Raw genomic sequence first — 24719 nt, forward strand, 5'->3', positions numbered from 1 at the left:
CTGATGTGATGGATTGGTAGCATTACCCCAAATGTGGATGGTGTGGCGAGGACCATGGTGATGAGACCGGTGAATGAAACAACCCAACCCGATGTGATACGGAGGACAAAGTGTCATGTTCAAGAGCGACTTGCTACCATTAAAGCTGTGAGGTTCTCCCAATTTTTCCCCAGTCATTGCTGACCAGTACCTCTTTATTTTTATCAAGCTTGAGGAGGATAACATATGCTTGTTCTATAACCTGCCCTTCGGGCAAGCCCATCGCTATGTTTTAACGAGCCTAGCGATAGGGAAACTCGTTCTTGTCTAAAGACAAGTTTGTCGCTATTTAATGAATTTTAACGAGTCTAACGACAAGGATAACTCGGTCCTTTTCATTTTTAGAGAGTCTGAAAAGGTACATAAAGTCAACTCCAGAATTCCTTTTTCGTCATCTAATCCCTTAAGTCCGAAAAAGTATAAAACAATACAGAAGGGATGAATTTTCGATTGCTTTAACGAGCCGAACAAAACAAGCGCTCGATCTTTTTGTGCAATAATCCCTCAGGTCCAAAAAGATTAAAATCTAGAGGAGGGATAGCTCTTCCGGTCGTTTAACGAGCTGGAAGGCCAAAACTCGGCAAACTTTTCATATTTTACGAGTCAGGAGAAAAGAGCTCAAAGAAGACTCGTCTTTCGAGGAACGAGTGATAAACAGGGATAGCAGCAGATTCCAGGTACAGGTTGGAATATTCCAATCACGGCAGTGTCACAAGGATGGCTAAGTGAAATCACTCTTCGCAGCTGTTCCTCAAAATGGGTAAACAAACATATGGAGATGAACGATTGGCCAAATGAACGGATGGAGGTGAGACTGCAAGAACACGACCAAGGGCTTTTAATATGGCTGTCAAAGGTTACATTTACCAAGGTTATTTACCGGGCTGGGTTCGTTTTTTAACGAGCTTGAACACTGCTCAACCTTATGTTTATTTTTTAACGAGCATGAACTATGTGCTAAAACTGCTCGGATCTTGCGTTTATTTTTTAACGAGCATGAACTGTTTGCTAAAACTGCTCGATTATATGGTTTACTTTTGATTTTTTACCATAACTAGCTTCTCTTTTTCACTGATAGCACTGCATTTTCAAATTGCTGCAACAAACTAGTTAGAAATGAGTAATATTTACTTGAAAATGAGATTAACACATTAATATTTACCTTGAACTACGTAAAAAAGCAAATAAAAAGGGTTTTTACCTCTCACTTTACCATTTCATTTGCATTTTGCTTGTTGGAGCTTTGGAGGAGCCTCTTTCCCCTTGATTTTCATCAGCTGATTCCAGGAGATTCTGCGGACGATTTTCGGCGCCGTTTGGACCAGGTAGGAGCTAAACCTTAGCTCTTCATTTTCATGGTTTCATTTTCCTGTTTTATACCTGTTTTGCTGTTCTATTGAGCCTCTGGGGTTTTGCCAGGGCGCCCTCTGATCAGCGCAGGTTCCCCATTTGAAAACTGCGTTGGGATTCAAGCTGTTTGAAGGCAGCTTGTCCCCCAACGCAGGTAGTACACTGGGCACCTGCGTTGGGGCATAAAAACAACAATTTTTCACAGATTTTGATGAAATTTTCGCCAGTTTTTCATCAATTTCAGGAGCTGACTCATTCTCTTGTTTGTTTTGCAGGGATTCTTGATCAAGATGGCCCTAACATGGCGAGAACGAGAACATGAAGAAGAAGATATGATTGCCCTTCATGATCCTGTTACGGTGGGTGCATTACGAGACTGTGGTTTGCTGAAGTTTTTCCGTATCTCTAGCATGAGAGCACAGATTTCTCTACTGCAGTATATGCTTGATGCTTGGGATCCTGTTAACCAAGTATTCCAGATCAGGAACAAACCTATTCCATTGACCGTGACAGATATTTATTTCTTGACTGGCTTGTCAAGGCGGGGTGCCCCCATTTCTTTATCAGGTACAGTTCGGGGGAATGATTCCGTGAGAGATTATGTCCGCCAGTACTGCAGGGAGGGGTCCCAGCCGAGCAGAGACGGCAAGGTGGTTATCCGTGATGTTACTAGCAGGCCTCTCAGGTCCATTCTGTATATTCTTGGTAGGATGGCCGGTAGCGCATCTTTACATGTTGCCAACAGGTCTCATATGCAGCACGCCTTGGAATGTCTCCAACCGAAGATCTTCAACTGGAGTGATGCGGTGCTTACTCAGATGAAAAATCAATTGAACAAGGTGAAGGACGGGAAACTGAAGAACTTTGGTTTTGGTTCAATTCTGACTGCCTTCGCCTTGGAGAAGATCCCTCTGATGCAACCTCAGTACATTGATCTCGGAGTGCCTTCTCTTACCGAGCCACGTATGCAGCGATGGGTCGATCACATGTCCAGACATGCAGGTCAATCCCAAATTTCTTTCAATGGCACTTTCTTCAGGTGGTTCGATCGCCAGGAGATGGCTTTTTCCGAGTACCCATATGTTGGTATGGATTTCCGGGGTGATCCGGATATGGTACTGCCAGACGGTGCTCAGTGGGATGCTACTGGTAAGAACTTCAACCATATTACTGTTCATTGTTTTCATTTATAATGTTCTTGTGCTTTATTCTATCAAGACTTTAATTGAACCCATGTGTGCTTGCAGATGTCGGTCCTGTTCGTCCGGCAGTTCGTCTGAGACCACCTGTTGCTACTCCGGCAGAGGAACCTGCTCGGAGAGTTATTATCCGTGATCTTAGCGATACTGAGACCCTTACAGCTGTGCAGGGGCAGGTTGAGAACCTTACCCGTGGTCTTCCGGATGTACAGATTGACGAGTTACCTTTACCGATGCAGCAGCATACTATCGGTGTACCTAGACGATGGACCCGTCTTCTGCGTATGATAGCACAGACTGTGGCTTACTATCAGGAGCATCACTAGGCTAGGGTGCCCCCTAGCACTTTTGAGTTTTTAGGTCAATTTTGTCTTGGTTACAGAACGTTATGTATGAACTTTATGAACAGCTTATATATATTTTGATTTTCGATTTTCATTCTGGTTGATTTGGATGATTCATATGTACACTTTTTATGATGTGTCCCTTTTATAAATGTTGCAGATGTCTATCTAACACATAGTTTGCTAATGAGTCAGTTAATGTGTTTAAATTTCTTGAAATATGTTGATATTGAATTGAATCAAATCGTCTTTCCAAGATCTTTACTCTTAGGAACATGCGATAAATAGCTGGATTACGAACAGAATATATGCCATTGAGTTGTAGTACTACGAGCTGTGAGTCTAGCCTGACAATTAGTCGGCGTATGCCTCGTGTGACGGCATCAGAGAGTAGTTCTATCAACGCGCTATACTCAGCGATGTTATTCGTTGATTGCCCAATACATACACCTCTGAAACTTACTAACTCGCCACTTGGATCAAAAATGGCCCATGCTGGGGAGGATAGGTTCCGCGAACTACGACTCGCTCCGTCTACATATCCAACACATGTCTCCATAAGGTTTGACATCTGCAACGAATGAAAAAGGGGAATCACTCAACCAGAACAAGAACTTTGGCGAAAACAAAATACAACAAAAGCATGCAGGTTACTATTTAAGCATAGTAACGCTTGAGGTACAGCCCGTTCCGGGGCTGCGCCAGTGGGATTCCGTCGTAATCTATTAACTCGTAGGCTCCTTTTGCTAACACTCTTTTAACAATATAGGGGCCCATCCATAAGGAATTGAATTTACCTGCTCCTAATTTATCGGATTCTTGGTCATAAAGCAAGACCAAATCACCTTCTGAGAAGACACGGGGTTTGACATTTTTGTCGAACTGAGCCTTGACTTGTTTCTTATGGGCTTCATTAGCCAAAGCGGCATCACGACGGGTTTCATCCAAGTGGATTAATTCAAAGAAACGAGCCTCTTCTTCCGAAGTTCCGGGGAGGAGATCAATTGCAAGTTTAAGCGACGAAATTTCACACTGGATCGGTAAGACTGCTTCTAGACCGTACACCAATTGGAAAGGTGTGAATCCGGTTGCGTTTCTTACCGAAGTTCGGTAGGCCCACAAGGCTGCATACAGGATTAGGTGCCATCTTCTTTTATGAACTCCGATCATCCTTTGCAACATACGCTTCAGGACCTTGTTGATTGCTTCAACTTGTCCGTTGGCTTGTGGATAATACGGAGTAGAGCTGTCGTGAGATAGCCCTAGTTTGGCAGCTAATTCGACCATCATGTGATTGCGGAAATGCGATCCATGATCTGTAACTATAGCCTGGGGTACGCCGAACCTGGCGACTACGTGATTGAAAAAGAATAGGGCAGCTGTTTCGCCGGTATTGTCCAATGTAGGCATCGCCTCGGCCCACTTGGTAAAATAGTCTACTGCGACTATAATATACCCATGCCCCCCGGTCGAGGTGGGGTTACATTGCATGAAATCGATGCCCCATTTGGCGAAAGGCCCAACTGCGACTATTGGTTGCAGGGGTGCGGGCGGTCTTCTGGTTTTGCTATCAAAGATTTGGCAGGAATGGCAACTTCGGACTGCAATTATGCAATCTTTGAACATTGTTGGCCAAAAATATCCTGCTCTTAATATCTTTTGGGCTGTAGCGAAACCTGATTGATGCCCTCCACACGCGCCTGAATGACACTCATTCAGGGATTTTTCGGCCTCTTCATGGGTGAGACACCTCCTCAGAACCGTATCGATACCACGACGGTAAAGGGTATCACCGATGATCACGTAGTCTTTTGCTTGGTATCGTATACGTTTCTGTTCGGAGTGTGAGGTGTCTGGCCGAAACTTTTGAGTTTGGAGATAGATAATTATATCTCCATACCATTCATCGCTTGCAGATATCAAAAATAAAGTCTCGTCCACGATTGATTCCTTGGAAGTTTCATCGTTGGACGACGATGGGAGATCGCATAATAATTCTGCGAATACCAGAGCTTTCTTTGACTTGGATTTCACACATTCCAGATCAAACTCTTGAAGGATCGCTATCCATTTGGAATGCTTGCCCCCCAGCAACTGTCGCGACAGTATATAAGTCATGGGGTTGCAATCTGACAGAATGGTAGTTTTCCTAAAGAGGATATAATGTCGAAATCTCTGTACCGCTTGAACAGCAGCAAGCGCTAGCTTTTCAACGTAAGAATATTTACTTTCTGTATCATTTAAGTTTTTACTTAAATAATATACAGGATGTTCAACTCCATCGACTTCTTGAACTAAAACCATCGCAATGGTTGTATCCGCTGCAGCTAGATACAGGTTAAAATCCCTAAGATAATCCGGGGCGTACATTAATGATGCTTTTACTAGAGACTCTTTCAAAGCGTCAAAGGAAGCTTGCGCAACCTTGTCCCAGTCGAAGGGTACATCTTTTTTCAAAAGACGTGTGTAACCTTTAGCAAGTTCTGCGTAATTTGGAATGAACCTCCTCAGAAAGTTTGCTTTCCCTTGGAGTTTCTGAATCTGAAGCAAATTTGAAGGTGGAGGCAAATTGATGATTGCCTGAACCTTACAGGGGTCGAGACGAATCCCATCTTTAGAGACTACAAAGCCAAGTAAACGACCAGAACCGACGCAAAACACACATTTGTGTGGATTGAGTCTTATCTTGTAGTGTCGGCAACGTAGAAATATCGCTCTTAGATGCCGCGGATGATCAGTCCGCTTTCGCGAATGAGCCGGAAGATCGTCGAGATATGGTTGAACAATGCTCTTGATGTCGTGGAAGGCATAATTCATAGCCCTCTGAAAAGTCGCCCCTGCGTTCTTCAAACCAAAGGGTAATTTTCGATAAGCGAATGTGCCCCACGGACATATAAACGCAGTCTTAGACTGGTCCTGTGGGCGGATATTAATTTGATTATATCCGGAGAATCTGTCCATAAAGGAAAAGATTTCACATCCGGCGCATTCATCAATTATCTGGTCGATGAAAGGTGTAGGGTAGTTGTCCTTTGGAAAAGCTTGGTTTACATCCCTATAATCGACGCACACTCGTATTGTTCCTTGTTTTTTCATAACAGGAACAATGTTCGATACCCAATCGGTTAGAGGAACCGGGTAGATGAATCCAGCATGGAGAAGTTTCTCAACTTCTGCTTTAATGGCAGCGACTTTCTTAGGGTGCACCTGTCGAAGCCGTTGTCTTACTGGTTTGACATCAGGATACATTTTAATTTCATGTTCAACGATACTTGAGTCGATGCCTGGCATTTCATCATATGACCAAGCAAAGACATCTCTAAACTCGCGAAAGAGAGCGTTATATATTTCCAGTTCTGAAGGGGAACAACCTTTGCCAACATGAATATTCTCTACAATACCTGTTTGGGTCGAGATATTTATGGCTATAGTCTCTTCAATATTGGATAAGTTTCGCTCAGAATCCACCGTGTTTACAGTATTTGTTAGGAATTCAAAGACTGAAGGGTGGTAAAGATCTTTCTGAGTATCTTCTTCGTATTCCAGAAGAAGGGAACGATGGTGGTGATCATTCCATGGTGCCCCCTCAATCATCATTGATTGCAAGATTCCTTCGTCAGTCCCATGTACTTTCGACCAAGGATCTAATGGGGTACCATATTCTCTAGATCTATCTACCCAAACGCTCGAAGAGCGCTGATTGGGATTCGCCTCCCAGGCCTGAAACATTGATTGCTACAATATTTCAATGGGGCTTGGTGGCAAAACCATTGCATGATCCATAGCGACTTGGCCTTCTGTGTCTTTCAAGGTGGATACCATATTGCATGTTGCTACAAATGGTACATTTCCTATGCAACTAGGAGGTGGTAGCGCGAAAGTTCCCATCATAGTGCGATCTTTCAACAGACCTACTCCAATATCTTGAATCGACCGGTCGCTGCCATGGATCATGGGAACGCTTCCTGTAACTTGTGAACCATTAGGGAGGAAGTTTTGTTGATCGATGACCGTAATCCCTCCTTCAAAGGGGAATGCGATCTTCCTAAAATAAGTCGACACAACAGCTTGCTTGGCATAAATCCATGGCCTTCCCAGTAGGATGTTATAGTCAAGATTGCCATCAATGACTTCAACATCTATTTCTACTGTTTTGCCCCCTAGTTCAACTTTCATGTTACTAAGGATACCGTAAGGGGTATATATCCTTCCGTCGAATGCTTTTAATGTTGTCAATGATCGCGACAAGGTTGGAGATCCTAAAGTTTTCCAGCAACTCATCGACATAATACATGTCGATGCCCCCTCATCAATAATCGTTCTATGAACTGTTTTGTTGAGGGCTTTCACTTGGACGAGGAAAGCTAGTTGAGCTGGTAACTGAGGATCATACCCTTTGTGATCAAAGGATACCAGATTGGAATCTTTAGGATCCACCCCACCAATTGCTGATAACAATGCCTGCCTTTGGGATGGGCAATGTTGTAGTACCTCAAGAGTCGACATAGCAGATGGCGATTGTGCCAAATCTTCCACTATTTTATAATGCTGTGCCGCTCTGGCACGAGGATTAAATGTAGACTTGTGTACTACTCGCTTTGGCGGTTTTATCGTTAATTCGTGCGTGATGGGGGGTACAACTTCTGCCGAAGTGTTGGAAATAATACTGAGAGGGGGGGGGTGAATCAGTATTATCAGAACTATAAAACTTTTTCAATTTCATACTCAGAACCATATACGCTACTTCAATTAAGTGAACCCGCGTGTACACACTACTGAGTCTAATGAAACTCGCGTATATCCAGAGATCTTATAATTCAGTTAGCTTAATCTTCAGTAAATGCATCAGATCATTATTAAGCATATTAACAGTAAACAGGTGCAGAATAACAGAACAGAACATCACACAAGAGCCACACACATGAACACAAAGATATAAGGTGGAAACCCAATGTGGGTGAAAACCACCTGCTGCAAGTCATCTCAATCTTCTTCTTAATAAGAAAATCCTTTTACAATATTTGTACTGGTGCAGTCTTATACCAGTACGGGAGCTACAACCCCCTTTGCTCTTGTACTAGCCGATCCATTTACTAGTACGCAGGCTGCTACTTGCTACAATGCTCCAAAGATCTCCTTTAGCTTTTGTACTAGCTTAGATACTAGTACGTAGGTGCTTGCCTACAATCTTCTCACCTCCAGGTACCACGTTTCATCAATTTTCAGACTGGATACACTGAAGCACAACACATAATCTGTAAGGCCACTTTTCATCCAATTTTCATACTGGACCCATAACTATCATTGAAGCTCAAAACAATCATCAAACTCTGAATCACTGAAACCCTGTTAACAACAGTCACCAGAACACAGAGCAGACACAGAACTCTGTAATAACCATAAGATCCATCTGCAACTTCAAATATTAAGATTTACAATGTATACGCTACTTCGATGAATCAAACCCGCGTGTATACGCGCTTTTATCAAAGCCAACCCGCGTACAGATCTAAAAATAATTTCTCATAACTTGCAGCTGTACCAGACATCAGTCATACTCATAACACTTATAGAACAATACATGCGTCAGTATGTAGATCTAGAATAAGCATCATAAAGATAGTTCATTTCAAACCATTTGATCCCGATCTCTCCTTAGATCTAGTTCTCCATCAACAGGTGAGATCTCTCCTTAGCTCAGATCAAGCAATGCATCATCAACCCATAACCCTGCATAGTGGATCTAATGCTTCATCAGATATTCAAGACATTTCAGATACACTTGCCTAATGATTTCCTTCCCTTTATATAGCCTTAGGCCTTGCTCAATACCAAGAGCCAAAACCATAGTAACACAATACCATCAACTTCAAAACTAGGGATCGACACACCCGTCGAGACACAATGGTCCGAAACCATAGGCACAACTTCCAAGGAATAACCGCCATGGACCAAAGGTACTTTTCCACATACACGCACTTTTGCTGAAGCCAACCTGCGTGTACACGCGACTTGGGCTTAATGAACCTGCGTGTATGAACTTTCTCTTCTTCTTATAGTCTGATCATCAATTCCTTGTTGCTGACCTTCTGTACTATGATTTGTCATCAGTGAGGTTTGCCATCAAGGACAACACTTATCTCATAATGCCAACAATCTCCCCCTTTGGACTTGATGGCAAAGCTAACTTGTCACACTTAGAACTATCATCTGATCCCTTTGAGCTGTCCTCCATCAGTCACATCTGATATCTCTTCTGAAGATTCACCCAGTTATACATAAGTGAGATATTCTTCTATGAGAGGGTTGCCATCAAGTACAACACATGCATCATAATTCCAACAATCTCCCCCTTTGGACTTGATGGCAACAACACCAAATCACTCTCCCCCTTTGACATCAAGGGCAAAGGGTGGACCAAGAAATTCTCTTCCTTTGCTGAATCATTCCACTGTCCATACTCCCCCTGAGTACCTGCTGAAATCTCTGAATAGTCTCCCCCTTTGTATATGCCAAGGTGTACCAATCTGTCCATGCTCCCCCTGAGTACATGCTGAATCTCTGTTCTTGCTGAAGTGTGCTGATCATGCTCTCCCTGACTGTAAGCAAGGTCTACAAAAGATGTTCTTCAAGAAGAACATGACTCTATACATCATAAAGGACCTTCCTATCACTTAGGACTCATACATACATCCATCTCTCAACTAAGTGAGGATATACAAAAATTGACTCATCCACCCAACCAAGTGGGAATACATCAAGATTTTACATATGACAACCAATCACATTGCATCAATCATCCCAGGCATAGTGGGGAAACCAAAATAGGCCGTTACATGACCTTGACACCATGAAAGAGATACCACAAAAGAGATATATGACATAGAGACGAAATAACTAGACCAAGACTTATGAAAGTCACTGATAATCACCATTCAGATCAGCAACCAAGAGATCCTTCTGTTCTCCTTTCGCCTTTGTTCCTCCTGAAATCAACACCAAATGTGAACTAGAACCAAAAGCTTTAAGATAATGCCAACAATGCATCATTGGAAGATTATCTGCTCCCCCTGAACCTGTGCCAGATGATCTCTGTCAGACCTATATCAGACTTTCTGCAACCAACATCTGTCCCTGCTGATTTCCTTCAAATCTCCATATACGCGTCTGTATACACATAAACAGGCGTATATACGCAGATATCCCTTACGCAACACGCGTACACCATATACGCGACTATCCCCTTGTAAAACGGCGTATGCACGCGGATATCCTTTAAACAACACGCGTACACAAATTTCCATATCAGCAACCTGTAAATGTCCTGTAGAGAATAGGTCATCAACCTATAACAAGGTATGTCTGCATCAATTCATCCCTTTGAACAGAATTCAGAGTCATTCACATTGTATCATGTGTGAAACCACCATAGCCATTTCATCAAGCTCTACATGATCCAAGTATCATTACTTGGGAACATCTGCATCAATTAACATATGTAAGTATAAACCTATCATCATATAGATAAGAACTCATCACCATGTCTCCAATAAAGCAACTTTGAGTAGTCATCCATGTATCAGCATTATGTATCTTGAGCTCAAGCTCATTTGACAAAAACTTCTTGATATCATCAACAGCAACAATCCTTATCCACAAGAGTGCCTGCATCATAACTGTATGATTTTTATGCATATGACAACAGCAGTATATGAGTGACCCATCATCAAGTGAAGATGTATATTCAAGCTTTGTACTTCTCCTTGTCCTTATGAAGATCACCATGTAAGCACCATCAAAGAATCAACCATAAATCTGATCTGATCATCAACTATGTAACCTCAAGAATCATATGAGATTTTATCATAGACAACTCACAACCACATCATAGCAAGATATATCATTTAGCCATATAAGAATCATCACCAAGAATTATAAGCCATAATGCCAACAATGAATTACTAAAGGCATATGCTCCCCCTCAATCTGTGCCATCTGTTAGATTTGATCATGCATATATCAGTAGTAAGCATCAAGACATCATCATCATCATCATCAAGTTAGGATCAAAACACTTCTAGACATCTTACAAGTATCAAAACATTTTTCACACATCCTCAGCCGATTGTAACTATTAACCAATAGAGCAAATAATGGACTGAATCATATCAGATCCCTTTTCTGAGCCTGTCCCCACTGCTTTTCCTCAGACTGACATATACGCGACTTTGCAGTGTCTAACTCGCGTATATACGCGACTTCCCTTTAAGGAACTTGCGTATGAGATTCAGGATACTGAAGGTTTACACTTTCGGCTCCCCCTGAGTCTGATATGTCTGTGCTGTGCTGTGTCTCAGTACATTGTGCTGACTGTACTTCCTTCTTCCTCCATATCTTCAAGTGTGATGAGGTTTTCTCCTTTTGGTGTGATGTCCATCCTTTGTTCCTGCATTCCTTTGCTATATGTCCAAGCTTGTTACATGCATAACATCTTACATGTTTCATATTCCTCCTGTAGCAATTAGTAGCTTTGTGACCATACATATTGCAAGCAAAGCAATATCCATTAAAGTACCTTGATTGAGATGACCTGTCCGCATAATAGTCTTGAACTCTTCTTCTTCTACTTCTAGCTGCAACATGTCCAAGATAACATTCAATATTATTCATAGGAGGAGTAAAAGATTTTCTTTGAAGACTTTCTTTCCTTGGTTGATGATGAGATTGACCTTTCATCTCCTTGTTGATCATTTTGGATTTCTCTTTAGAGTTCCTTGCCTCACCTTGTGAACTAGATTCACCTTCAACAGATTCATGGAAACCAAGACCAGTCTTGATAGCAGGAGACCTTTGACTACTAAGAATATCATCCAAGACTTTAGAACTATCTTGAAATCGTAAAAGCTTATCCTTTTCTTCTATTTTACCTTTCAAGATATTTACCTCAACTTGAAGTTGTTCCTCCTTTTCTAGACATTGCTTCTTCATGTCTTCTCCATCTTTCCTTCCTTCTTCCAACTGATGCCTTAGTTTGAGAATCTCCTTTTCTTGTTCTTCATTCAGATCCTGCTGCATTTGACGAACTCGGAAGGCACATTCTAGTTGAGATTTTAAGCTGGTGACTTCGTTTTCTTGTTTTGCAATAGCTTGGAGTAGATCTGTATTCTGCTTCTTTGATTCTTCAAGATCTCCTTTTAGTGAGGGGATTGTAGCTTCAAGATTTTCATAGTAGCTGGATCTATCTTTGAGTTTCTTGATGGTTGTGCTTCTTTCGTTGACTTCTTTTCTTAATGATGTCACTTCATGCTGCAATTTTTGACATTGGTCTTCCTTGTCCTTGAGTAGCTTTCTTACCTTGTTTCCTTCTTCTATTTGGGCCTTTAGTTTGGTAACTTCTTCTTTGAAAGCACATTCCCTTTTGTTCAATAGATCTTGTTGATCTTTAACTTTGTCTGCAAGCCTTCTAAACACTGCCTCTATTTGACACTTTTCTTGCTCACCCATAAAAGCATGTTCAGTAGTTTCACTATCACTTCCATCACTTTCACAAGGAAATATAGCAGGAACATCAGAGGATAACACATTCATACCTGATAATGATTCTGAATCTGATTCTGAATATGAAGAGCTTCTTATACCTAATCCCCAATCGACTCTCCCACTGTCATAGTCCTTCTGAGATGTCTTCTTCTTCTTATGAGCTTTCTTCTTAAGCTTCTTTCCCATTGTTCCACGGATCTCCTTCAAGCGATCAAGCTTCTACCAAAGGACCTGCTCTGATACCAATTGTTGGAAATAATACTGAGAGGGGGGGGTGAATCAGTATTATCAGAACTATAAAACTTTTTCAATTTCATACTCAGAACCATATACGCTACTTCAATTAAGTGAACCCGCGTGTACACGCTACTGAGTCTAATGAAACTCGCGTATATCCAGAGATCTTATAATTCAGTTAGCTTAATCTTCAGTAAATGCATCAGATCATTATTAAGCATATTAACAGTAAACAGGTGCAGAATAACAGAACAGAACATCACACAAGAGCCACACACATGAACACAAAGATATAAGGTGGAAACCCAATGTGGGTGAAAACCACCTGCTGCAAGTCATCTCAATCTTCTTCTTAATAAGAAAATCCTTTTACAATATTTGTACTGGTGCAGTCTTATACCAGTACGGGAGCTACAACCCCCTTTGCTCTTGTACTAGCCGATCCATTTACTAGTACGCAGGCTGCTACCTGCTACAATGCTCCAAAGATCTCCTTTAGCTTTTGTACTAGCTTAGATACTAGTACGTAGGTGCTTGCCTACAATCTTCTCACCTCCAGGTACCACGTTTCATCAATTTTCAGACTGGATACACTGAAGCACAACACATAATCTGTAAGGCCACTTTTCATCCAATTTTCATACTGGACCCATAACTATCATTGAAGCTCAAAACAATCATCAAACTCTGAATCACTGAAACCCTATTAACAACAGTCACCAGAACACAGAGCAGACACAGAACTCTGTAATAACCATCAGATCCATCTGCAACTTCAAATATTAAGATTTACAATGTATACGCTACTTCGATGAATCAAACCCGCGTGTATACGCGCTTTTATCAAAGCCAACCCGCGTACAGATCTAAAAATAATTTCTCATAACTTGCAGCTGTACCAGACATCAGTCATACTCATAACACTTATAGAACAATACATGCGTCAGTATGTAGATCTAGAATAAGCATCATAAAGATAGTTCATTTCAAACCATTTGATCCCGATCTCTCCTTAGATCTAGTTCTCCATCAACAGGTGAGATCTCTCCTTAGCTCAGATCAAGCAATGCATCATCAACCCATAACCCTGCATACTGGATCTAATGCTTCATCAGATATTCAAGACATTTCAGATACACTTGCCTAATGATTTCCTTCCCTTTATATAGCCTTAGGCCTTGCTCAATACCAAGAGCCAAAACCATAGTAACACAATACCATCAACTTCAAAACTAGGGATCGACACACCCGTCGAGACACAATGGTCCGAAACCATAGGCACAACTTCCAAGGAATAACCGCCATGGACCAAAGGTACTTTTCCACATACACGCGCTTTTGCTGAAGCCAACCTGCGTGTACACGCGACTTGGGCTTAATGAACCTGCGTGTATGAACTTTCTCTTCTTCTTATAGTCTGATCATCAATTCCTTGTTGCTGACCTTCTGTACTATGATTTGTCATCAGTGAGGTTTGCCATCAAGGACAACACTTATCTCATAATGCCAACAATCTCCCCCTTTGGACTTGATGGCAAAGCTAACTTGTCACACTTAGAACTATCATCTGATCCCTTTGAGCTGTCCTCCATCAGTCACATCTGATATCTCTTCTGAAGATTCACCCAGTTATACATAAGTGAGATATTCTTCTATGAGAGGGTTGCCATCAAGTACAACACATGCATCATAATGCCAACAATCTCCCCCTTTGGACTTGATGGCAACAACACCAAATCACTCTCCCCCTTTGACATCAAGGGCAAAGGGTGGACCAAGAAATTCTCTTCCTTTGCTGAATCATTCCACTGTCCATACTCCCCCTGAGTACCTGCTGAAATCTCTGAATAGTCTCCCCCTTTGTATATGCCAAGGTGTACCAATCTGTCCATGCTCCCCCTGAGTACATGCTGAATCTCTGTTCTTGCTGAAGTGTGCTGATCATGCTCTCCCTGACTGTAAGCAAGGTCTACAAAAGATGTTCTTCAAGAAGAACATGACTCTATACATCATAAAGGACCTTCCTATCACTTAGGACTCATACATACATCCATCTCTCAACTAAGTGAGGATATACAAAAATTGACTCATCCACCCAACCAAGTGGGAATACATCAAGATTTTACATATGACAACCAATCACATTGCATCAATCATCCCAGGCATAGTGGGGAAACCAAAATAGGCCGTTACATGACCTTGACACCATGAAAGAGATACCACAAAAGAGATATATGACATAGAGACGAAATAACTAGACCAAGACTTATGAAAGTCACTGATAATCACCATTCAGATCAGCAACCAAGAGATCCTTCTGTTCTCCTTTCGCCTTTGTTCCTCCTGAAATCAACACCAAATGTGAACTAGAACCAAAAGCTTTAAGATAATGCCAACAATGCATCATTGGAAGATTATCTGCTCCCCCTGAACCTGTGCCAGATGATCTCTGTCAGACCTATATCAGACTTTCTGCAACCAACATCTGTCCCTGCTGATTTCCTTCAAATCTCCATATACGCGTCTGTATACACATAAACAGGCGTATATACGCAGATATCCCTTACGCAACACGCGTACACCATATACGCGACTATCCCCTTGTAAAACGGCGTATGCACGCGGATATCCTTTAAACAACACGCGTACACAAATTTCCATATCAGCAACCTGTAAATGTCCTGTAGAGAATAGGTCATCAACCTATAACAAGGTATGTCTGCATCAATTCATCCCTTTGAACAGAATTCAGAGTCATTCACATTGTATCATGTGTGAAACCACCATAGCCATTTCATCAAGCTCTACATGATCCAAGTATCATTACTTGGGAACATCTGCATCAATTAACATATGTAAGTATAAACCTATCATCATATAGATAAGAACTCATCACCATGTCTCCAATAAAGCAACTTTGAGTAGTCATCCATGTATCAGCATTATGTATCTTGAGCTCAAGCTCATTTGACAAAAACTTCTTGATATCATCAACAGCAACAATCCTTATCCACAAGAGTGCCTGCATCATAACTGTATGATTTTTATGCATATGACAACAGCAGTATATGAGTGACCCATCATCAAGTGAAGATGTATATTCAAGCTTTGTACTTCTCCTTGTCCTTATGAAGATCACCATGTAAGCACCATCAAAGAATCAACCATAAATCTGATCTGATCATCAACTATGTAACCTCAAGAATCATATGAGATTTTATCATAGACAACTCACAACCACATCATAGCAAGATATATCATTTAGCCATATAAGAATCATCACCAAGAATTATAAGCCATAATGCCAACAATGAATTACTAAAGGCATATGCTCCCCCTTAATCTGTGCCATCTGTTAGATTTGATCATGCATATATCAGCAGTAAGCATCAAGACATCATCATCATCATCATCAAGTTAGGATCAAAACACTTCTAGACATCTTACAAGTATCAAAACATTTTTCACACATCCTCAGCCGATTGTAACTATTAACCAATAGAGCAAATAATGGACTGAATCATATCAGATCCCTTTTCTGAGCCTGTCCCCACTGCTTTTCCTCAGACTGACATATACGTGACTTTGCAGTGTCTAACTCGCGTATATACGCGACTTACCTTTAAGGAACTTGCGTATGAGATTCAGGATACTGAAGGTTTACACTTTCGGCTCCCCCTGAGTCTGATATGTCTGTGTTGTGCTGTGTCTCAGTACATTGTGCTGACTGTACTTCCTTCTTCCTCCATATCTTCAAGTGTGATGAGGTTTTCTCCTTTTGGTGTGATGTCCATCCTTTGTTCCTGCATTCCTTTGCTATATGTCCAAGCTTGTTACATGCATAACATCTTACATGTTTCATATTCCTCCTGTAGCAATCAATAGCTTTGTGACCATACATATTGCAAGCAAAGCAATATCCATTAAAGTACCTTGATTGAGATGACCTGTCCGCATAATAGTCTTGAACTCTTCTTCTTCTACTTCTAGCTGCAACATGTCCAAGATAACATTCAATATTATTCATAGGAGGAGTAAAAGATTTTCTTTGAAGACTTTCTTTCCTTGGTTGATGATGAGATTGACCTTTCATCTCCTTGTTGATCATTTTGGATTTCTCTTTAGAGTTCCTTGCCTCACCTTGTGAACTAGATTCACCTTCAACAGATTCATGGAAACCAAGACCAGTCTTGATAGCAGGAGACCTTTGACTACTAAGAATATCATCCAAGACTTTAGAACTATCTTGAAATCGTAAAAGCTTATCCTTTTCTTCTATTTTACCTTTCAAGATATTTACCTCAACTTGAAGTTGTTCCTCCTTTTCTAGACATTGCTTCTTCATGTCTTCTCCATCTTTCCTTCCTTCTTCCAACTGATGCCTTAGTTTGAGAATCTCCTTTTCTTGTTCTTCATTCAGATCCTGCTGCATTTGACGAACTCGGAAGGCACATTCTAGTTGAGATTTTAAGCTGGTGACTTCGTTTTCTTGTTTTGCAATAGCTTGGAGTAGATCTGTATTCTGCTTCTTTGATTCTTCAAGATCTCCTTTTAGTGAGGGGATTGTAGCTTCAAGATTTTCATAGTAGCTGGATCTATCTTTGAGTTTCTTGATGGTTGTGCTTCTTTCGTTGACTTCTTTTCTTAATGATGTCACTTCATGCTGCAATTTTTGACATTGGTCTTCCTTGTCCTTGAGTAGCTTTCTTACCTTGTTTCCTTCTTCTATTTGGGCCTTTAGTTTGGTAACTTCTTCTTTGAAAGCACATTCCCTTTTGTTCAATAGATCTTGTTGATCTTTAACTTTGTCTGCAAGCCTTCTAAACACTGCCTCTATTTGACACTTTTCTTGCTCACCCATAAAAGCATGTTCAGTAGTTTCACTATCACTTCCATCACTTTCACAAGGAAATATAGCAGGAACATCAGAGGATAACACATTCATACCTGATAATGATTCTGAATCTGATTCTGAATCTGAAGAGCTTCTTATACCTAATCCCCAATCGACTCTCCCACTGTCATAGTCCTTCTGAGATGTCTTCTTCTTCTTATGAGCTTTCTTCTTAAGCTTCTTTCCCATTGTTCCACGGATCTCCTTCAAGCGATCAAGCTTCTATCAAAGGACCTGCTCTGATACCAATTGTTGGAAATAATACTGAGAGGGGGGGGGTGAATCAGTATTATCAGAACTATAAAACTTTTTCAATTTCATACTCAGAACCATATACGCTACTTCAATTAAGTGAACCCGCGTGTACACGCTACTGAGTCTAATGAAACTCGCGTATATCCAGAGATCTTATAATTCAGTTAGCTTAATCTTCAGTAAATGCATCAGATCATTATTAAGCATATTAACAGTAAACAGGTGCAGAATAACAGAACAGAACATCACACAAGAGCCACACACATGAACACAAAGATATAAGGTGGAAACCCAATGTGGGTGAAAACCACCTGCTGCAAGTCATCTCAATCTTCTTCTTAATAAGAAAATCCTTTTACAATATTTGTACTGGTGCAGTCTTATACCAGTACGGGAGCTACAACCTCCTTTGCTCTTGTACTAGCCGATCCATTTACTAGTACGCAGGCTGCTACCTGCTACAATGCTCCAAAGATCTCCTTTAGCTTTTGTACTAGCTTAGATACTAGTACGTAGGTGCTTGCCTACAATCTTCTCACCTCCAGGTACCACGTTTCATCAATTTTTAGACTGGATACACTGAAGCACAACACATAATCTGTAAGGCCACTTTTCATCCAATTTTCATACTGGACCCATAACTATCATTGAAGCTCAAAACAATCATCAAACTCTGAATCACTGAAACCCTGTTAACAACAGTCACCAGAACACAGAGCAGACACAGAACTCTGTAATAACCATCAGATCCATCTGCAACTTCAAATATTAAGATTTACAATGTATACGCTACTTCGATGAATCAAACCCGCGTGTATACGCGCTTTTATCAAAGCCAACCCGCCTACAGATCTAAAAATAATTTCTCATAACTTGCAGCTGTACCAGACATCAGTCATACTCATAACACTTATAGAACAATACATGCGTCAGTATGTAGATCTAGAATAAGCATCATAAAGATAGTTCATTTCAAACCATTTGATCCCGATCTCTCCTTAGATCTAGTTCTCCATCAACAGGTGAGATCTCTCCTTAGCTCAGATCAAGCAATGCATCATCAACCCATAACCCTGCATACTGGATCTAATGCTTCATCAGATATTCAAGACATTTCAGATACACTTGCCTAATGATTTCCTTCCCTTTATATAGCCTTAGGCCTTGCTCAATACCAAGAGCCAAAACCATAGTAACACAATACCATCAACTTCAAAACTAGGGATCGACACACCCGTCGAGACACAATGGTCCGAAACCATAGGCACAACTTCCAAGGAATAACCGCCATGGACCAAAGGTACTTTTCCACATACACGCCCTTTTGCTGAAGCCAACCTGCGTGTACACGCGACTTGGGCTTAATGAACCTGCGTGTATGAACTTTCTCTTCTTCTTATAGTCTGATCATCAATTCCTTGTTGCTGACCTTCTGTACTATGATTTGTCATCAGTGAGGTTTGCCATCAAGGACAACACTTATCTCATAATGCCAACACGAAGTTGTTGTCGAACTGCTAGGTTGATCTTTACCTTTATCGTTCGACACCTGTGGATTCCCGTAATCTTTGTTCCTTGTCGAAATCAAAGCATCATTTTGCTGTTTTGAAACCGACAACATAAGCACTTGAGATGGGGAAGCGTTTCCACTATCAACCAGATTTTGACCTGGGTTAGGAAATGGATCACTTGACACAGCTGAGGTATGCGGACTCTTAAAGAACCTCTTTAGCTAAGCTTTGAATGGGCAATTCTTAGTGTTATGATCCTTGTCATCGCATATTTGACATGGATTCGGTTTCCTATTCCCAGGAGGGTTCGAAGAATTTTTCTTAGGGGATGATTCACCTTGTTTATTCTTCTTCCCTTTGTTTTGCTTCTTCTTGCTTCCTGGCTGATTGGTTTCTTTGCCTTTATCTGTCGATACGGCATTTACTTCCGAAGCAAGAATTTCTCCATGCGCATTTTGATTCGAATCCTTACGGGCCTTCTTTTGATTGGTCCTTTTCGGATTCGTGTTTGCCGTGCCAATCACGCCATCGCCGGCATGAGAGTCACTATTTGATTTAGGAGGAGGAGGGATTGAAAAATCTGGTCTAGGGGCGTCTGGTATTTTGTCATAGAGCGTGCCGGACTGAGTATATACTAAGTCCAAATATTGTGCACGAGCAATAACCTGCTCTTCTGTTACGACTCCCCCCTTTGCCACATCTTCCGTTATGGCCGGAAGTAACGAATTTATAAACCACTCAGCTAAAAGCTGATCAGGAACGTATGTTTTAACCATTCTTCGTCGACGTCGCCACTCATGTATATGATCTGATATATGAGTTGCGGTTGTCTGTTTGAAGTTAGTCAATATCTTTGTTCCCGTTTCATACCTTATCGGTAATTGAAAGTGGGTTAAAAATGTCGTGGCAAGGGAGCTAAAATTGTCGAACGAAGCTCTTGGCAATTCTATATACCATTTCGCCGCTGGACCTGTCAATGTCCTCTGAAAGAGGCAAAGCCTTATCGAATCATCATTTAAAGTGTTCGACGAACACCATAGATGAAATGTCATCACATGATTCGACGGGTCTTCACCTGGATTTCCATTGAATTTAGGAATGTCGGATGGGAGTTTGTGCGGGATCACTGGCCACCATGGGGCGTAAGCAATTGGATCATTGGTTAACCGATGTAAATCAGGCAACTCTAAAGTCGCCACGAATGGTAACTGTTGATTCAAGTTAGGGGAAGCGTATCCAGGGTATGATGGAATCGCCTGAACAGTTGGTCTTTGCATACCAGCATAATGGAGTTGATGTTGGTATGACTGATACGGTTGATGGACTTGACCACTTTGGATATATGGTTGTCCAGTATTCGCAAAGATTTGCTGTTCAGAACCTTGGTACACTTGTTGGAATTGTGGCTATTGGTATTGCACTATCCACGGTTGCGATACCATGGGTTGTTGTGCTATACTAACCATTGGACCAAGATGTGGGGTGATTGTACTCGATTGTACTTGTGTCGCCCCACCAGTAGGTGATTGTGGTTGGGTCGCAGGGTCAAGGGGCTGTTGTATGAGAACCTGAGAAATCTGAGGTTGACATACAACAGGCATCGTTTGAACTTGCGACACGGTTACAATAGCCGGTGTAGTTGGGATGTTCGTCACAGGTACACACTGTTGCATAGAATATACAACTCTTGGTGGCTGGGATAGCATAGGTGCCCAACTACTTGTTGCAATTCCACCATAACTTGAATAAGGTTGAGAACTCCCGTATGGGTACCCTCCCGGAGGGGGTAATGAAAGGGCGTACTGCCCCCCATACGGTGGTAATCTAGAACTCAAGGCAATTGATTGTCCTGGGGGACTGGATGGCCTAAATTGATTCCCAAAAGGGTCAATTTGTTGAGTCTCACCATAAGAGTTACCAGACATTACTCCGGAACAAACAGGAACAGACCATACTGTCGATATGGTCCCTTGGTGGACTCCTTCTAGCGACTGAGAGCTAGTTGGGACAGATGGTATGCCGGCGAACATTGTTGGATTTGCAGCAGGTAATTCTGCTGTCGCCGTGTCATTTGACACAGTCCTAGATGTCGACGGTTGTTCAGACATTTTGAGTCTATCCAATTGATTGCCTAGTGATTCTACAGGAACTTCCACTGGTGATGGACAAACTTTTGTTGTAGCAGGAAATGGAGTGACCCCTACTCCAAAATGAGTTGGAGTGGATACTTGCGGTTCCTCTATAATTTCCTGTATCGCAATCAGACCAGGTGGAAGAGGAAGACCGTCAGGTCCGTAATAGATTTCCGGTGCCGAAGAAGGGGTTGTATCAACAGCGACAGATGTCTGAGGAACAAAACTCTCTGGACCAGTTACAGATGGAACTGGTTCAGTTGTACAAGTATTTGCCCCCAGACTAGGATCAGTATTACTGTCCTTCTGCGGCGGTCGAACTTCTTCTATAGAGGCAGGGTTTCCGGAAATGTTTGGAGTAACCAGAACCTCAGATGTTGTTGGAACACTTGTTCTAACTTTTAAAGGAGATTTTGAACTGGTTCGACGAGCTCGCTTCGTCCAGACTGTTTTCGATTCCGGAGACAAAGACGGTTGACTCGCACGCCTCGAGAACGACGGATATTCAATTGACTTTCTTCCACGATTGCGGATTACTCGATCAACTAAAATATAAAGGGGAAAATTTGCGTTTCCGATTTGAATGAATTTTATTAGACGCTTTTAAACATAACTTTGCTTTTTCATGTTTTAAGAGTCGAGAAAAAGCTAAAGATGACTCTAGTCTCCTTCGATGTATTAACGAGCCCGAAGTGACAAATGCTCGGTTGGACTTTTTCAGTTATAGAGTTTGAAAAAGGCCAAAAGAAACTGCTCTGGAGATCTAGGCAGAGGGTGTGCCAAACCTTTCGCAAAACCACGGAATACATTTTATGGTACGTGTGGTCAATCTTCGTGAATGCTGTGTTCACTGCATTGCGATCAGTAGGGCGGACAACATGGCTTCCTAAGGATAAAGGCTTTGTTCCTATAAGGGTCTCCCAATATATACTCGACGGTACGTGGGAGCACAAGTCCGTATTAGTGCCACCGACTCTCAGGAGGAATCACCCACCTTCGTAGAGATCGACAGTCACTACGTTTAACGACGCCGGAACACGTCTCTAGCTTAGACCTCTATGTGTTTGCGTTATGTTTCAATGCGTTGTTAGGTTCATTCAGTATATTTTAAGTTGATCTTTTTAAAGTTTGCCTTTCAAGGTTCACCACGAGATGTATATGACAAAAATCCTAAATGCAGCCTAAGATGAGAAGCAAGCTTTTTTCAAATCTTTTTGACTGATGAAAATCTTAACTACTGAGGGAGAAGAAAGGCATATCTTTTCACACAGTTCATACAGCACAAACTAATGCACTTTCTCCTAAATCATCATGCAAACTTTTTCAAATGCAAAATGCACAATGCATGTATTTTCTTTTCCCTTTCTTAATGTTGATGTATTACAAAAAGAAAGTTGTTATATCACTTTGATTTCGATTTAAAGCGAAAGTAAACAAGCTAGTCCAAAATCAAAAGACACCTTAAGATTTACTTGTTTAATCACTGGAAATACATGAAATCAAACCATAATGACGAAAGTAAAAAGACTAATCAGCTATGGACAGCAAACAAGCTAACTCTTTAGACCAGCAAAATGCCTAACACAGGTTCAGATCTAAGAGGCCAAAGCAAGACTAGTTCACTTTCGTTATGGGAAATTGTAAATGATGGAAGAAATACAAAAGAACAAGTACAATTTCGTTATATAACAGAGGCGGAATGATGGCAAGTAAGGTTGGTTTCAAAACAGGTACAAGACTGGTAACTGGCTGCAAAATCTATAGTGAAAACAAGCAAGAAAAAGGGAGGAAACCCCAAATGCACAAGGCAAATTTGGGCCAACGCAGGTGCTGCATAGCCAGTCTGGCTCTCAGCACAGGTAGCCCCTTCGGGACCTGCGTTGCAAAGCAGGTAGCCTGTGTACTACCTGCTTTGGAAAACGAAAGTTGCGTTTTCACAGTTTCCGGGTCACAATTTTCTCAAAAATTCACAGTTTTTGCTCAAATCAGAAGCTATCAGTCAAGCACACACTAAGGGATGACAAGGAATATGAAAAGCTATCACTAAGAGCTTACAAGGATCCTTGTAGATCAGCTCTTCAAATCATGAACATGCTCAGAAATGAGCTAGAGTAGCTGCCCTCTACTTCGCTTTTGATATAGTCAAAAGCTTTTCGATTTGGTACTCTTTTGTTCAGGAAATGAATAGAAAAATACTACAAACAATCAAACAGATACGATCCCCAGCGGAGTCGCCAGTTTGTTGTAGGGAAAAGTATCCAATTCGGATGACCCTATCCCACTCTAAGGGTGATAGTACCTCAACAACAACTGTAAAGAAAACTACTTAAGGTTTACTTCTTTATGAAAGAAAAAGAGAATGAAGAAATGCACTAACCGTTGTCTTGCGCTAAATGTCGAATCCAAACTCTTCTCTTTGCTTTCTTGCCCCCAGCTCCTTGCTCTTTTGCTGGCCCAGCTACAATGAGATCCTGCAAAATAACAAAGAAGGAAACTACAAGAAGCATGCAATCATAACTGATTCAAGGATTAGCATAAATCAAATATACAATTATCACAATACATCATTGAAACAAGTGCATATAGAAGAACCTCAATAGCTTTTATTAATGGAAGAAATAAAGTTCTGAGAGTGTTACAACCATTGAAGGCCCCAATCCAGCAACACCTCCCAGCAGCAAGAATTTCTCCTCTTCACCTCCTTCAAGCAATCACCCAATAGCTCTATAGTGAAACCAACAGCATATCATTACTTTGCACAAAATTCCAGCCTCCTGAGCTCATAGGAGAGAGCTCAATATATAGATGAATTGAGAAAGGATGAGTCAGCTTGCAACTGATGTGTAGCTGCCTTGTGTCCTCTCTCTCTTCAGTTGATCTTCAGTTCTTGAGTCCACTTGGAGAACCTTGCTTCCACTTGGAGAAACAGAGCCTCTGACTCATCACAAGGCGAAATCCCTGATCCAAGTGTCATTTTTGGAAGATTCCAGAGCAATGACTCAGTGTGCCACTTGTCCCATCTCGCTCAGCGCAGGTGGCCTTTGTTCTACCTGCTTTGCAACGCAGGTACACCATGGAGGAGTTGAGTTTCAGCGCAGAAGCCTAGTGGAGCACCTGCTTTGATTTTAGGATTGCTTGTTTTTGAGTGTTTTCAGGTGGAGAACTGATCTGAGAGCTGTTGGTTTGCTGACCTTGTTCCTCTAGGGGTAGGAACATCA

The sequence above is a fragment of the Pinus tabuliformis genome, chromosome 8, assembly GCF_031772625.1.
Source record: "Pinus tabuliformis cultivar Carrire ecotype Pingquan chromosome 8, CPIR1, whole genome shotgun sequence".
In the NCBI taxonomy this organism is placed as follows: domain Eukaryota; kingdom Viridiplantae; phylum Streptophyta; class Pinopsida; order Pinales; family Pinaceae; genus Pinus; species Pinus tabuliformis.